Source organism: Peromyscus maniculatus, chromosome 1 (assembly GCF_049852395.1).
Source record: "Peromyscus maniculatus bairdii isolate BWxNUB_F1_BW_parent chromosome 1, HU_Pman_BW_mat_3.1, whole genome shotgun sequence".
NCBI classification, from domain to species: domain Eukaryota; kingdom Metazoa; phylum Chordata; class Mammalia; order Rodentia; family Cricetidae; genus Peromyscus; species Peromyscus maniculatus.
This window is the reverse complement of record NC_134852.1, coordinates 82156111-82172628: the sequence shown is the minus strand read 5'-3', so window position 1 is coordinate 82172628 and position 16518 is coordinate 82156111.

Sequence of the window (16518 nt, the reverse complement as noted above, 5' to 3'; positions counted from 1 at the left end):
TTTTTTTTTTTAATTCCAACACAGAATTCAGTGAGTGAAGGGAAACAAGTTTTCTACTTTCACCTGTCTTTAGTCCTGACCAAGGTTTTTGGAAAACGACTTGCCCTTTGGTCAGGCCCGCCTTCTTCAGCCTCACACTCAGGCTGAAGTTCAGGCAGTCTGGTCTATACTTCTGAACAAGATGCTATTAGAAGTAAACACTAATGTGATGATATTTGCCAGTGAAAACAATTTCCAGGGCATGGAAACCTAACCAGCCAGCAAGGTGTTGCTAATTGGGGTCTTCAGGGAGGTGGAATGCCAAACTTTGACCCTCTGAAGAACAGGCCTTAAAGCAAAGGGCCCCAGCCCATGGAAAAGAACAGGCTAGCCTGTCATATCAGAGACAGTAACAGGAATGGAAATGTATTTCATAACCCTTATTATGAATGATGGCCATTGGTAATTGGTCCCATCTTCCCAGCATGCACTCACACATGGGTATTTATTTTACCCACGATAACTGACTTCTTTACATATCCCATTTGAGGAATACAATCTTGCACAACTTGAAAATGACAGGATGTAAGATTAAACCCAGGTTAGTCTGACCCTCAGTATCTCCTCTGTAGTTGAATGTCCTATTTCGAGTGTCAGCCATGACGGCCTCTACTTCTTGGTTCTTTGGCAAACTCCAGGAACATATAACCGGATTTCAGATGGAGGGCAGGAAGAGGGAGCTGTGACAGCGGCAGCTTTGCAGGGGACTCGGGCTGTGAGCCAAGGTGAAGAGTCAGGAACTCAGAGTTTGTTGGGGACGATGGTTCGAACCTGTGATCACAGCATTTAAAGAACTGAGGAAAGGAGGATGAGGCATAGATAGCCAGCCTGGACAAATCTGTGGAACTTGTCTCATATACAAAAAAAGAAAAGAGAATTTAACTTTACTTATATTACGAATTCTGAGAGGTTTCTCTGGTTGTGCCTGGAAAAATGAGAATATCTGAGAGGTAGTTTAGGAATCTGCATGCAGAATTTTTTTTAAGTATAAGGCTTGAGTCAATGGAATGATTAGGTTGAGTATGAGAGGAATCCCGTGGCTATGAACCTGAACCCTCTGGGTGGGAAGAAAATGAATATGACAAACAGAGGCATTAGCAAGTGTGCTGATAGGGATCGAGGGCAGAGCACACACTGAAGGGGAGAGACAGGTAGGAAACAGAGATTGTCTCAGAGTGAACACCCACGAGTCTAAAATAGTAGTGAAAATACCACAAGGTAAGAGCAGAAGGCTGGGGTGGAGGGGTCAGAATTCTATTTTGGACTGCAATCACTCACTTTGAAAAAAATTATACAGACTTAATCTTCCAAAGATCATCAAGTTGTAAAAACCCACTTATATAATTTTGGTCACATGTTGGAATGATGCTGATTCACAGGGGAAAAAAATCTAACATCAGTCATTGGAAGAAAGTCTGATTGTGGTTAAGAATAGCCCTTGGCTCACAGCAGAACTCTGTGTACTTAGAAGTTAGATATAGCTTCATGGGAAATGACAAGTAGTTGGGAAAAGACACAGAAAAGCAAGCCCTTAGGGATCCAAAGAGGATCAATGGAATTCCTTGGCTCTACATTTCTTTAACCCCAAGAGGAAAGGGGATACGCAGATGGTTCTTTAAAGAATAAGGTGAAGTTTTTTTTATGTTAAGAAAGAAAAGCTTAAGCTGGCACTTAATCTAACCTCAGTAAGTCCATAAATGGGACCACACATGCCATTTAGGAAAATTCAGTTGTCAACAAGCATATCAACATTTATATTTCTCTTGTTGATTATCATCTTAATGCAAAGGACCTATCAGTTTCTTTGGTGACTTTCCTAAGTGATTTCAACAAAGAATATAAGCAAATTGGTTCATTAGATGAATTTTCCAGTTGTAAGGAAGTATGTTCATTCAATGGTTCTGTATGCCTACTTTTTTTTAAACAAGATTACAGAAACACGTAAAACTTTGCAGTCATCAATGTGATGGGAAAGTCTCCTTGTACACATGGTGCTGACCAACAACATCAAAATATATGGCACTGTCTCTCTTCCATACATATTAATTCATGAAATTGATGTTTGCAACTTAAATAAAAAAAGTTTTTTTCTGTCCATCAGTCTGCATAGTTCAAATCAATAACAAATTCATAAATTAGCAAAAAAATTGAAAAAAATAGACAAGAACTTCCAAAGGGCTGCACATACTTCAGAAATGGTGGCAGGCTCCATTTTCTCTATTCTGCATTCCTGTAGGGCTAAGTCAACATATGCCACACTTATGCTTGGGTATTGTATTTGGAAGACGTTTTATGCTGCCCGATGACAAGCCAGCTCTTTCTTCTCAGGGACTTTGTAATACTTAGAAACTCCAGTTTATGCAAATTCACTAACTCAATGAAAATGCTAACTCAGCAAATGTTTACAGGGTGCACATTTTCTCCAACATGTCTCTGGGATGACTTCCTTTGGTTATTTAATCAGGCTCACTAGAGATATTCACGAAGATGGTTAAGCTAATTCGATGTGTAGATATAGCGCGGCAATCAATATCCAAAGAGACCTAGATGTTTAATGTCAGCAAACACAGTGATCAGGTATCTTACCACAGATGATCAAACAACTTGCAGCTTGTTCAGCACCCTAAAGACAACTTCTTAGACGTGTTACTTACCCAGCTGTGAAAAGGGAGCTCAGAAAGGGCCATCTGCTCTCACCCATGCCATTGGTGACTGTCATCCATAGGTCCTCCAACCAATTGCAAAGCATGCTCTTAGTAGCTTATCTTGTCATATCACAGATAAAACTTATCTATTAACACAGAATGCGCATGTGTATGTGTGCATGCGTGTGTATGACATAACTTAGCAGTTAAAAATGCTTGACACAGAAGCCTGGTGACCCGAATTCCATCCCCTGAATCCACACAAAGGTAGAGGGAGACAACCAATCCCACGGAGTTGTCCTCTAACCTCACACACATGCTATAGTGCACATGCACATACATGCTCACACACAGACATACACACACATTCATACAAAGAAATTACAAATAATTTTAAAGATATCCGAAAGCATTCACAAAACTAAGTAATATTAGAATCACTGTCAGACTCATACTGCCATGATTCTGAGTAGTTCTTCTGTTATCTTGTTATTTTTATCCAATGATTCAAATACATTTGGGCACACACCATGTTCAAAGAATAATTAAGAGATGGCAAAGAAAGAAGAAGTGACCCCTAGACAGACAGACAGACAGGTAGCCCTTCCAGCTTCCTGCTACCATGGCACTGTGGGAAGGTGGAGGTGAGAGCAGTGTCACCCCTGGCTTCGTGCTTCCCATGGTCCTTTCAGAGTGAAGCCTGGATGAAGACAGAGAATATCTTTAGTAGGGAAGAGGAGGCGGCAACAAAGAAGAAAGGCTGATTGTAAGCATTTCACAGAACTGAGGTCTGGAGCATAGGACGGACAAAACCCCAGATCCTGACTCCAGATGTAGTCACTGCCAAGATGCCACACACATCCCAAACTATGCAGATGGCCTGTGGTCAACATTCTTGATTTTCCATTTAACCAGAATCTTCAGTGCCATTTTGTTCCGTGCAGGAAACGACCTTGACTTTCTATCCATATGCTCAGTACTTCGCAGAGGGTCAGTTATACACTAAAAATGTCTCTGACTGAATCAATAAGTGAATGGATTGATTAATATGTTTACAAAGTACATCTGTGAAAATGAGGTTCACAGACGTGGACAGAGGTTGATGGATGACAGGAAGATACAGACATAGATACAGGTATAGAGAAAGATTGGAAGTGCAAATTCCTAAGTCATCTCAGCGTTCTGGGGGATAAAGCAGGATGACCTCAAATTTGAGGTTAATTTGGGATACACAGTGAGTTTCATCTTAGAAAAGAAAAAAGAAAGAGAAAAAAGGAAAAGAAAAAGTGTATAATGTTCAGTTTGTCAAATAATTCCAGAAATTCACTTCTGAAGCCACCCCTGGCCCTGCTATAGGTGTTATGATATTTGCTTTTATTACTTCCATTCAGGCTTATGATACACTGGTGGATTCTAAAGCTTATTACCAATCCCACTGCCCAACTGAATAGTTAGGAGCGCCTCTCTTCTCTTTTCTGTATTGAACTGTAGAAACTTAGAACTAATAGAAAAAAGGCTCAACACCAAAACTCTGTCACAGAAGAAAGGCCAAAGATGTATAAAGTGCACAAGTGTGGTTGAATGAGCCATTTGTAGATGGTGGTGGTGGTGATAATTGTGAGATTGGTCCAAATTTTGCCCTTTTAAAGGCATTTTGAAATAGTCAAAGCAACCAGTTTGGGCCTCTTTTAATGTCACTGTGAAGCGCTGCCCTGACCATCAGCACTTAATTCTGTGCAGAATGTCTGAAGGGATACAGAAGCAATTCCAAACTAAGGACAGCAAAGCAAGGAGGACTTGCTTTGGGTGTTAGCTTTCAAACTTGGGACAAATGGCTGAGGTGCCTATTTGACATATCACAGCCGACCTGCCCACCGGTCTCTCTTGGCTTCCCTCAGTCTCTACCCGTCACAGGGCCCTCCTGGTTGCCATGTCCCACCCTCTACATTAAACTTCTCCAGCCCAGGAGCTGGGCTGTCCTTCCCTATATTATCCAACTGTCTTAATTACCTGGTCATTTTCTGCCTACTCTTGGAGGCTTCTGGTTGCTTCACCTGATTTCCCTGCTCTCCTCTCTTCCTTATCTCCTCCCTCTCCTCACAAGGCTCGGGGTCATGTCCACTTTGGACTCTCCCAGAGGTCCCTGTCTCTGGCTGTATCTCCTTTTTCTCTGCAATAGACCTCTGCCACTATATCTAGGATCAGTCATGTCTTTTACTCCCCCCCCCCATTCACTACTGAAATCTAGGAGCAGTCGTGTTCCTTTCCTTCTTACTTATTTTTTTCATTCATTGGGAATCTTGGATCTTCCTAGATCATAGTATCACAGGTTGAAATGTACCATCCCTCAAAGAGTTCTAATTCTTAGGATTGGAATAACTGGAAATGCATCCTACCTTAACTAAACCTTGGCTTTTTATGTCAAGATATTTATTTTGGTGGTAATTTAAAAAAAAATAATCAGCTGCTAAATGAAATATTTGTGCTCACTCTTTACCCCTTCTCACTATGGCTAATATCCTTTCTTTTTTCTGGACTTAAAAGAAATACTCCACATTTGTAATGTTTCCAGAGACCCAGGGTATTATTCTCTTCCCTTGCTCCTGTGAGAAGAATGTTTAAATCCTCCAGGTAGGGTTTCCTCACCTAACTGAAAAGAACTTCCCCTTCTCAACACCCTCACCTTTAATTTCATGTTTTCCAGATTTTCACTGCGGTGATGCTGAGCAAATAACTGTGGTTCAAGGGTCAGTCACAGGGTCCTGTTAAGTGAAAGGTTGAGTCATCATTTTAAGAAAGAGGGTTAATGGGTTTGGGACCTTGTCACTAAGGGGTTAACTTTTTGGCGTCTGGGGATTTGAACTTTATTAGATCTCCACCTTCCATTTACTTATTAACTTGGTGGAGCCATTGCTTCAGAGCCAAACAAGATTTCAGGTTTTATGAATCAGCTTGCCTTAGGGAAAGACAGAGTTGAGTTTGTACCCTAAATCTGTTCTCATATGTATAACCAGATTAATTCTGTAAACGTGATTCTTAAGACACATTCATTCAAGTTCAAACAGATGTTACTCACATCCCTGTACATAAAGGGGGAGAAAGTGATTCTTTTTGTGTGTGTGGCCTTCGACTCAGAGAAAAGCAAACAACCAAACACAACATGGATCAGTCAAAGCACAGACAGATAGCAAGAGTTTTCCCATCATGTTTAGAAGCATTGTCTTCCTTTCTTCCTTGCGGACTTGAAAAGGAGGTGAAAAAATTTGCTCAATCTGTTTCTAAGGATGAGATGTTCTGCCCAAGATATGAATAAAAACAACTAGCTAAAATTTTAGAAGGGAGTCACCGAACAAACAGTGATTTGAAGAGTCGATAGGTTCTTGTAGAATGAGGGGGGAAATGGAAATCTAGTGCCAATGAATCCATGCATGTGTCTAATTGGTGAATGGCGAGGGGGCTCCAAATGCGTGAGACACGGGTCAGGTGTAATGTACCATAAGCATTTAAGAAAGACCATTTGAAGGATGAAAGGATGGATACAAGATGATGTGTGCCAAATAGCTGACTGCAAACAGACCCTCCAGTTAAGGGGATGATTTTTTTTTTAGGCTATAAAAAGTGCTATAAAAATATTGAACTAGCAAACTACCCTAGGCTTTTATTGCCTATCCTAACAGGATACCTGAGTTCAGTTCCTGGGACCCACATGGTAGAAGGAGAAAAATCAAAATCCTAAAGCTGTGCTCTGGCCTACTTGTGCCACAGTATACATGCACAGGCATGTATGTGTACACACGTGTACACCCTCATATAGGAAATAAAGTGTAAATTTTTTAAAGAAAAAATATTGTTAGAATACCACAGTAGCTTAAAACGATGTAGAATGGGATAGCCTAGGCAAAATTGGCTTGGCTATAACATACTTCTTGTGTCGCCTCCCCCTCCCCAAAATATTTACCAACTATGCCAGGTGTCTAACTGTGATTAGCTTAAGGGCAGACAAAAGCTCTTCTCCACCCTATGACTCTCCACCAAGATTTGAACTCAGATCCTCATGCTTCTCCAGCAAGCACCTTACCCACTGAACCATAGGCTCAGTCTCAGAAGCATCCTCTTCAAATAACCTTACCTAGATCCAGGCAGCAGGGAGGCAGGGCCGGAAAGAAGGCATCCGTTGTTAGTGGCACCTCTTCACAGTGCCTAGGGCTGACCTGAAGAGCCATCAACAGCTGGACTCCAAGAATCCCACTCTCTGCTTTCAATCTCCATGGCTGGAAGGAACGGGCTGCTGTCATTAAATTTACAAACAGCCCTTGTGTTTCTCATGAATTACGTTCCTTGGGAAGCCTTTGTAATTCCAGATGATGTGAGGAGAATCTGATTTTCCCATTGAAGCCATGTTATAGCCATGGACTTTGTGTGCACCCCCAGGGTCTGTTGCCTGATGAATCCCAGGAACAGCCTCCAACATCGTGTTCTGCACAACACGCCTGAGTGCTATAAGGCGTCAAGCTCTCCAAGGTGTGGAAAGCATTTCAGTGGATAAGAGAAGGGCAAACTCCTTAACTTTGACCCAAGTGTGGGTCTTTAAGAAAATGCCTTCCAGGAAAATGTGGAACTTAACAGTTCACATAGACACTGGGAGAGATAATGTGTTAAACAAAAAGAAGGGAAATTGTGTCTTTATGCAAGGACATCTTGCAATCCACCAGGCACATGGCCGGCTGCCAGAGCTGTGTGGAAGGGTGAGGAGGTGGCTGAGCTCAAAGGTCACAAGTGAGTCATGGTCATAAGCCAAAATTAACAGAAATGAAGACTTGGAATGATTAAGCAGGGCTAGGGACATGTTCAGTCCATAAAACTCTTGCTATATAAGCTTGATGGTCTGAGTTCAAATCCAGGTAAAGGCAGATCTGGAGCATACATCTATACTACCAATGTTCTTAGGGCAAGATGGGACATGGAGACAGGAGAATAAGCTGGGAGACATCGCTTCTCAGCCTTTTGGCTAAGATCAAGTGGAGAATAAGCTGGGAGGTGAGCCAGCCTAGTATAATAGCAACACAAAAGAAAATGCCACCTCTCACAAGGTAGAAGATCGACACCAGAAGTTGTCATTGGAGTTTCATGTGGCCACCATGGCATGCAGGCACCTGCAATCGCTCATATGAATACTTACAAAAATACACATGGACACACATATATACACACACAGAAATGTATTCACATCTCACTTAATAAACCAGATCATACAGTGTTTTTCTTTCTGCACTCAGCTTCAGTCACGTGACACATTTTTTCACAGCATCCTTAGTACTAAGGTTTCTCAGAAAACTAAAGTAGAATTTCCACACTCAATTCCAGATGCATATTTCAAGAAATTGAAGTCTTATGTTGAAGATATATCTGCACTTACATGTTTATTGAAGCATGTATTTCAACAGCCAAGATGAAGAAGAAGCAACCGAGGTGTCCACCGTTAGATGATTGGAAGGAAAATGTGTGCAAACACAATGGAATGCTATGTCTTTAACAAAGAAATCTTAAGTGAAGTCAGTAAAGGTGATTTTAGAAGAAAGGAAAAGAAATAAATAGATATCTCCCTTGAATTCCAGTTAGAACAGGCACCTAGAAAGCCAATAAAATAGGATTATGTCTTTCATGTGATAGAGAAACCAATATTTGTCAGATTTCTTATAAATAAATTGATTTTCTCACTTACTGGGTTGAATTACAAATTGAACACTATAGGAGGAAGTGAGCATTAAAAACTAGACAAAATCCCATAATCTCAAAATAGTTAGCATTTTTAAATGAAAATTTCCACTCAGGTTTGAACATTGTGTCCATGTGTGTAGTTTTCAAATCTCCTGTCTATGGTTTGCTTCTAGACTCCTGGGTGGAACGACAGTTCCCAGAAGGAATCAATTCAGGTCCAAGTCCAGCAGCCTCAGTTGGAGGGTGGCACTGGCATAGTTTTCTACCAACATAGAAGATGGTGGCTGGGCGACTTGGCCTTTCTCTCTTGCTCACACAGCCACTCTGCATCTCCATGGCTCCTAGATATGGGGTGCGGAGCATCAGACTGCAAGAAAATATTAGAGTTCTGAGCACAGCTAGCTGTAGCCAAGGGGCCCATCTCAGGAACCCTCCAAGCTCTTTTACCTTCTGCAGAACCCTAGACAGTCATAAGGTATTGAACACCTGGCCCAGACCCCCTTCCTGAGGATATCACCCAAAGTGCTCACTTGACACTTAATGCTACAGAAATAATATATGTTGTATGAAGCTTTATTCCCATAACTGAGTGAGTCACCACCCTGTACCTCAGGCCTTTTCTAACTGCTAGACTTCCAGGAGAAGTAGCTTCTCAGGGGTATGAGATGTATAGAGCCTGGATGTCACAACTATGATGGGACACTGCCTTAATGTCTGGTGTCCATCACTTGGGCACCACGTGAAGGCAAATGACTTTAAGAACTCTTGGAACACTGGCCAGGAAAGTAGGTAGGCTAGCTGCAGATTTTCCCCTGTTTCTCAGATCTTCCAAGTCAGTCCAATTCCCCAGTCTCATCTTCAGTTCTGCAGCAGACAACCTGCTGTGGCCTCCTCTGATGCACTGCCAGCCCCCATCTCTAGTGGATCAGGGTTTTAGGCCCCTCCTGTTTTCCCCTCCCCCAGCTCATTGCTTTACCCCAGTTCCCAACTTGAGCAGGCACTCCTTGGGAAGCCACAAGCCTCCCTGCCAGGGAAGCAGGCAGGCTAACTGCAGATCTTCACCTCTCCCTCCATTCCTCCAACCGCGTTCCACCTGTCTGGACTCCACTCCTCCAGTTCTGTAGCAGACCACCTACTGCTGCCTCTCCTCACTCTCTGCCCTCTTTCCCAAGGGACTAAGCAGATCCTGGTGGAACACTCTGCTTTCTTCCCTCCTGTGGACCCCCTCAACCTACCCACTCCCCTCTGAGCTCATCCCTATTCTTAACGATCAACTCAAATACCTAGAAACACATTTCCCTGGAACCTCACAGTAGCCACACCTATCAGGATACCAGAATTTCCAAGCAACACACAACCAGCACACTTTTCTAAGAACCAGAGAGAGCAACAGAAAACAAGGTATGAAACACCCACCCAACAAAGACAAGACCAGAATTACAATAAAAATTACAGGCTCCTGGAATTACAATCATCCCAAGACCAGTATAAAAACACGGTCAATAATAGCCAAGACAATGCATCATCACTATAGCCTAGCAGCCCTACCACAACAGGCCCTGAGTATTGCAACATAGCTAAAGCACACACACACACACACACACACACACACACACACACACACACACACACAAAACACACACACACACACACACACACACACGCACGCACGCACGCACGCACGCACATGCACACAATTTGAATAGCTTTTTTGAAGAGGAAATTAATAAACCTCTTTAAATAACATATGAAAACACAAACAAACAGTAGAAAGAAATGAATAAAGTAGTTCAAGACTTGAAAGTGGAAGTAGAATCAAGAAAGAAAAGCCAAACTGAGGGAAATCTAGAGAAGAAAAATGTAGGGACTTAAATAGGAATCTCAGAGGCAAGCCTCACCAACAGAATACAAAAATGGAAGAGAGAATCTCAGACACCAAAGAGAGATAGAAGAGATGGATACCTTGGTCAAAGAAAATGTTTTATCTTAAAAAAAATCCTGGCACAAAAATATCCAGGGATCTAGAATGCTATGAAAAGACCAAATCTAAGAATAACAGGAATAGAGGAAGAAGAAGAAATCCAAGTCAAAGACACAGAAAATACTTTCAACAAAATTGTAGAAGAAAATTTTCCTAACCAAAAAACGGGGATGCTTATCAAGGTACAAGGAGCATACAAAATACCAAAGAGTCTGTACCAGAAGTCCCCTTGGCACATCACACTCAAAACACTAAGTGTACAGAACAAAGCAAGAATATTAAAAGCTGTGAGGGGGAGAAAGACCAAGTAACATATAAAGGCAGAACTATTAGATTAACACCTGACTTCTCAATGGAGTCTCTAAAAGCCAGAAGGGACTGGACAGATGTTCTGCAGATTTAAGGAGGCCACAGATGTGAGCCCAGACAACTATACCTAGCAAAACTTTCAATCAAAATACAGGGAATAATTCTATAATAAATCAAGATTTAAGCAATATCTATCTACAAATCCATCCCCACAGAAGGGTCTAGAATGAAAGCTTCAACCTGAGGAAGTTAATCATACACTCTCAAAACAATAAAACAAACAAACAAACAAATCTCCCCAAAAAACCACAAGGAATAAATAAACTAGACCAGCAAGTCAAAAGTGGGAAACACAAGTTCACACACACACACACACACACACACACACACACACACACACACACACACCATCACCACCACCACCACAACAACAAAATAACAGGAATCAACAAATACTGCTCACTAATTTCCCTAAGCACCAATGGTCTAAATTCCCCCAATAAAAACAGAATGGATGAAAAAAAAAAAAGATCCACCCTTCTGTGGAACATACCAAAACACACCTTAGCATCAAGAATAGACATTATCTCATGGTAAAATGTTGGGAAAAGATAGTCGAAGCAAATGGACCAAAGAAGCAAGATGCTGTTCCGATTTCAATATCTGACAGAATAAACTTCAAACCAAAACTGGTCAGAAGACATCGAGGACACCGCCAACTCATTAAAGAAAAAAATTCACCAAGAGAGCATTAAAATTCTTAACATGTATGCACCAAGCTCAAAGGCACCCAAATTCATAAAAGAAACACTACTACAGCTTAAATCACAAATTTACCCTCATGCAGTGATAGGGGATGAAATCAATACCCCACTCTTACCAATAGACAAAAACTAAACAAAAAATTGCATTAGCTAACAGATTACATAAATATTATGAACCTAACTGACATTTACAGAACATTTCACCACCCAAATGCAAAATAATATACCTTCTTTTCAGGAGCTGATGGAACTTTCTTCAAAATTGACAACATACTTGGACACAAATCAAGTCTCAACAGATACAAGAAATTTGAAATACTGCCCCCCTGCATCCTATCTCACAACAATAGATTAAAGCTGGATGCCATGGCCCCACCCTTCACCATGAGCAAGAAAGAACAGACTCTGATGACATGGGCATTGGAGAGCTGGCTTGCCCTTTGCCTGATGGGGGCAGCCCCAGTAGCCAGGACTGACCAGCTCAGCTACCACCCAGGGCCATATCCAGGGCCTTGGGTTGGCCCACTCTAACATCCATCCCTTCTATGACCTACTGGAGCATGTAAAAGGACTGGTCCTATGGAACATTACCTATGGCATTTCCATGACTCAGGGCAGCCACAAGATATCCCAGAGACATTCCAGTAAGGATCCAGTGATGATGGTGTACCAGAAATTAGAAGCCTTGAACCACAGCAATGACTTGTTGCAATGAACATTTGCAAGTTAAGTTGATTGGCTAAAAGGGTACATAGTGTGACACACCTCGGTTCACAACACCACTAAGATGAATGAAGAGGTGTGGGAGAGGTGGGAAAGATGGAGAAGTGAAGAGGGTTTTGTTTTGGTTATTAGGGTTTTTTGTTTTGCTATTCATTATTGTTTGTTTGCTGGTTTTGGTTTGGTTTGATTTTTTTTTATTTTCTTTGGGGGACACTGCAGGGGTGAGGGGAGGATATGGAAGGACTGGGGGTGAGCAGAATTGGGGGGGCATAAAGTGAAACTCCTGAAGAATCAATAAATAAACACTGTTTAGAAAAAAAGCTGGATATCAATAATAGAAAGCTTACAAATTCATGGAAACTGAACAACTCACTATTAAATGAAACAAAATGGACAGAGAGAGAAATGAAAAGCTTTCTGAAATTAATTAAAAATAAAAACAACATACCCAAAGTTATGGGACACCTGATGGCAGTTCTAAGAGGCAACTTCATAGCACTGTGTCTACATAAAATAACTGGAGAGCTCTCACACTAGCAACTCAACTTAATGCCTGAAAGCTAGAGAACAAAAAGAAGAAATCACACCCCAAAGGAGTAGACAGCTAGAAATAATCAAATTCAGGCTAAATTAATAGATAGAAACAACATCATCAAACAAGCAAATAAAAAAAGTACAAAGAATCAATGAAACAAAGCATTGTTTCTTGAGGGAATCAGTAAGATCAACAAACACTTATCCAAATTAACTGGAAGTCAGAGAAAGAATATCCAAATTAACCAAGTTAAAGATTAAAAGGAGAACTCAACAGGAGATACTGAGGAAATTCAGAGAATCATAAGGACATGCCTTAAAAACTTTTACTCCATCAAATTGGAAAATCTAAAAAAAAAAAAAAAAAACTGGTAACTTTTTCAATACATACCACTCACCAATGTAAAGTCAAGGATCAGATAAACAATTTAAACAGACCTATAACCCTTAGGGAAATAGAAACAGTGATTAAATTATACCAACCCCTAAAAGAACAGTCAGATGGCTTTAGTGCAGAACTCTACCAGACATTCAAATAAGGGTTCATGCCAATTTTCCTTAAAATATTCCACAAAATAGTAAATAAATGATCATTGCCTCATTCATTTTGAGGCCACCATTATCTTGATACACAAACTGCAGAAAGACCCAATGAAGAATGAGAAATATACACCAATTTCCCTTATGAATATAGATGCAAAATTATTCAATAAAATACTTGCAAACCAAATCCAAGAACACATCAAAAAGATAATGCACCATGATTAAGTAGGCTTCACTCCAGAGATGCAAGAATGGTTCAAAATATATAAATTGATAAGTGTAATCCACCACATAAACAAACTGAAGGACAAACCCCTCATGATATTCTCATTGGATACATAAAAAGCCTTTGACAAAAATCTAACACCCCTTCATGATAAAAGTCCTGGAGAGATTAGGGATTCAGGGGACATACCTCCACATAATAAAGTCAGTTTACAGCAAGTCATAGCCAACATCAACTTAAATGGTGAGAAACTCAAAGCAATTTCACTAAAATCAGGAATGAGACAAGGCTGTCCACTTTCTCCATACCTAGTCAATATAGGACTTGAAGTCTTAACTAGATCAATACTATAGGAGACCAAGGGGATGCAAATTGAAAAGGAAGAAATCAAAGTAACTTTATTTGCAGATGATTTGATAACATGCATAAATGACCTTAAAAATTCTACTAGGGAATTCCTACAGCTGATAAACATTTTCAGCAAAGTAGATGGATACAAGATAACTCACAAAAAAATCAGTAGCCCTCCCGTATACAAATGACAAACAGATTGGAAAAGGAATCAAGGAAAAAAACACCTTTCACAATAGCCACAAATAATATAAATATCTTGGGGTAATACTAACCAAGCAAGTGAAAGACTTGTATGAAAAACTTCAAGGATTTGAAGAAGATATCAGAAGATGGAAAGATCTCCCATGTTCATGGATAGGTAGGATTAGTGTAGTAAAAATAGCCATCCTTAAAAACAATCTACAGACTCAATACAATCCCCAAGAAAATTCCAACGCAATTGTTCATAGATCTTGAAAGGACCAATTGCAGCTTAATATGAAAATACAAAACCAAACAAAAACAGGACAGTTAAAATAACCCTAAATAATAAAATAACCACTGGAGGACTCATTTTCCCTAATTTCAAGCTGTAAGACAGAAGTACAGAAATAGAAACAGCATGGTATTGTTACAAAAACAAACAAGTTGATCAATGGGATAAAATTGAGTATGGAGAGATAAATCTGAACACCTATGGATACCTGAATTTTGATAAAGAAGCCAGAAATTACACACAGAAAAACTACAGCATCTTCAGCAAATGGTGCTGGTCTAACCAGATGAATGCATGTAGAAGAATCCAAATAGATTTGTACTTATCACCCCACACAAAACTCAAGTCTGTTTGGATCAAAGACCTCAAAATAAAAGCAGATATGCTGAACCTGATAGAATAGAAAGTAGGGAATAGCCTTGAATGCATTGGCACAGGAGACAACTTCCTGAACAGAATACCAGTAGCACAGGCACTAAGATCAACAATTAATAAATGGGACCGAGTGGAACTGAAAATCTTCTGCATCTGCATGGCAAAGGATACTATCATTCAAACAAAGTAGCAGCCTACAGATTGGAGAAAGATGTTTACCAACTACACGCTTGATAGAGGGCTAATATCCAAAATATATAAAGCACCCGAGAAACTAGATATCAAGAAAACAAATAACCCAATTTAAAACTGGGGTACAGATCTAAATAGAAAATTCTCAAAACAAGAAACTCAAATGATGGAGAAACACTTTTTAAAATGTTCAAGATCCTTAGTCATCAGAGAAATGCAAATCAAAAGTACTTTGATATTTCATCTTACATCTGTCAGAATGGCTAAGTAAACAGTAAAACAAGTGGCATTGTCGGTGGGAATGCAAACTCCTACTGCCACTATGGAAATCAGTGTAGTGGTTTCTCAGGAAGATTAGAAACCCTCTAGCTTAAGTTACAGTTGTACCAAAGGCTGTGCATCCTATTACAGAGACACTTTCTCAGCCATGTTCATTATTGCTTAATTCATAATAGCCAGAAATAGGAAACAGCTTAGATGTCCATCAACAGATGAGTGGATTTTTAAAATGTGGTACACTCACACAACGGAATATCACTCAGCACTAAGAAAAAAAATGAAACCATAAAATTTTCAGGTAAATGGATGGAAGTAGAAAAATCATCCAGAGTTGGCTATTCCAGCCCCAGGAGACAAATATATTTGCTTATATTGAAGATTGGTTGTTAAGTCAATGATAATGAGCTACAATCTGTAGAACTACAGACATTGGGTGTAGAGTAAAGGACTAGGTGATACAGATAGATCTCTCTGGGAAAGAGAAATAAAATAGACAGTTATGATTGTATAGTGTGGGCTGGCATTGGAGGTGAAGGGGGAAGGAGGAAATATGGGGAGAGACAGCCAAAATTATGGGCCATTTGAGGGGTAATACGGAAACCTAGTACAGTAGATGTCCCCTAAAATTTATACATATATGAAAGTGAGCTAAATGACATCATCATATAATAGAGGAGACAGATCCCCAACTAGCCATCTCTTGTCACCAAAGGAAGCCTCCAGTACTGGAACTGGGTTACATCTAATTGAGTTGTAAGGATTTCTCCATCAAATCCCTCCACTCAGGGCTCTAAGAACCCTGTGGAAGAGGAGGCAGAAAGAGTATAGGAGCGAGAGAAGATAGAGGACTATGGTGATATTTTATTTATACTGAAATGTGATTTTATTTGTATGTTAATAAATAAAGTTGCCTGGGGGTCAGAGGCACAGCAGGACATAGCAGAAGCTGGGCGGTGGTGGTGCACGCCTTTAATCCCAGCTCTTGGGAGGCAGAGCTAGGCAGATCTCTGTGTGTTCAAGGATACAGGCAGCAAGGAGACACACACTTTTAATTTCAATACCAACCATAGAAGACCTGGAGGTCTGTACAGACAGGCAGTGATGAGGAGGTCATGTGCTTGGGTTTACAACCAATGAGAAGGCAGAATAGAAAGTCTATAAAAAAGACAGACAGGAAATAGCTCTCTTGCTGAGGAAGACAACAGCAGCAGTGAAGGGTAAGATTTTTAGCTCTTAGCTCTGACCTCTTAGGCTTTTAACTTTGCAATTAGCTCTGTGTTTCTTAATTAATAACACAGTTACATCTACATAGGACACCAAGGAAACAAGGCCCTCTAAATCGATTTGATCAAAGCTCATAT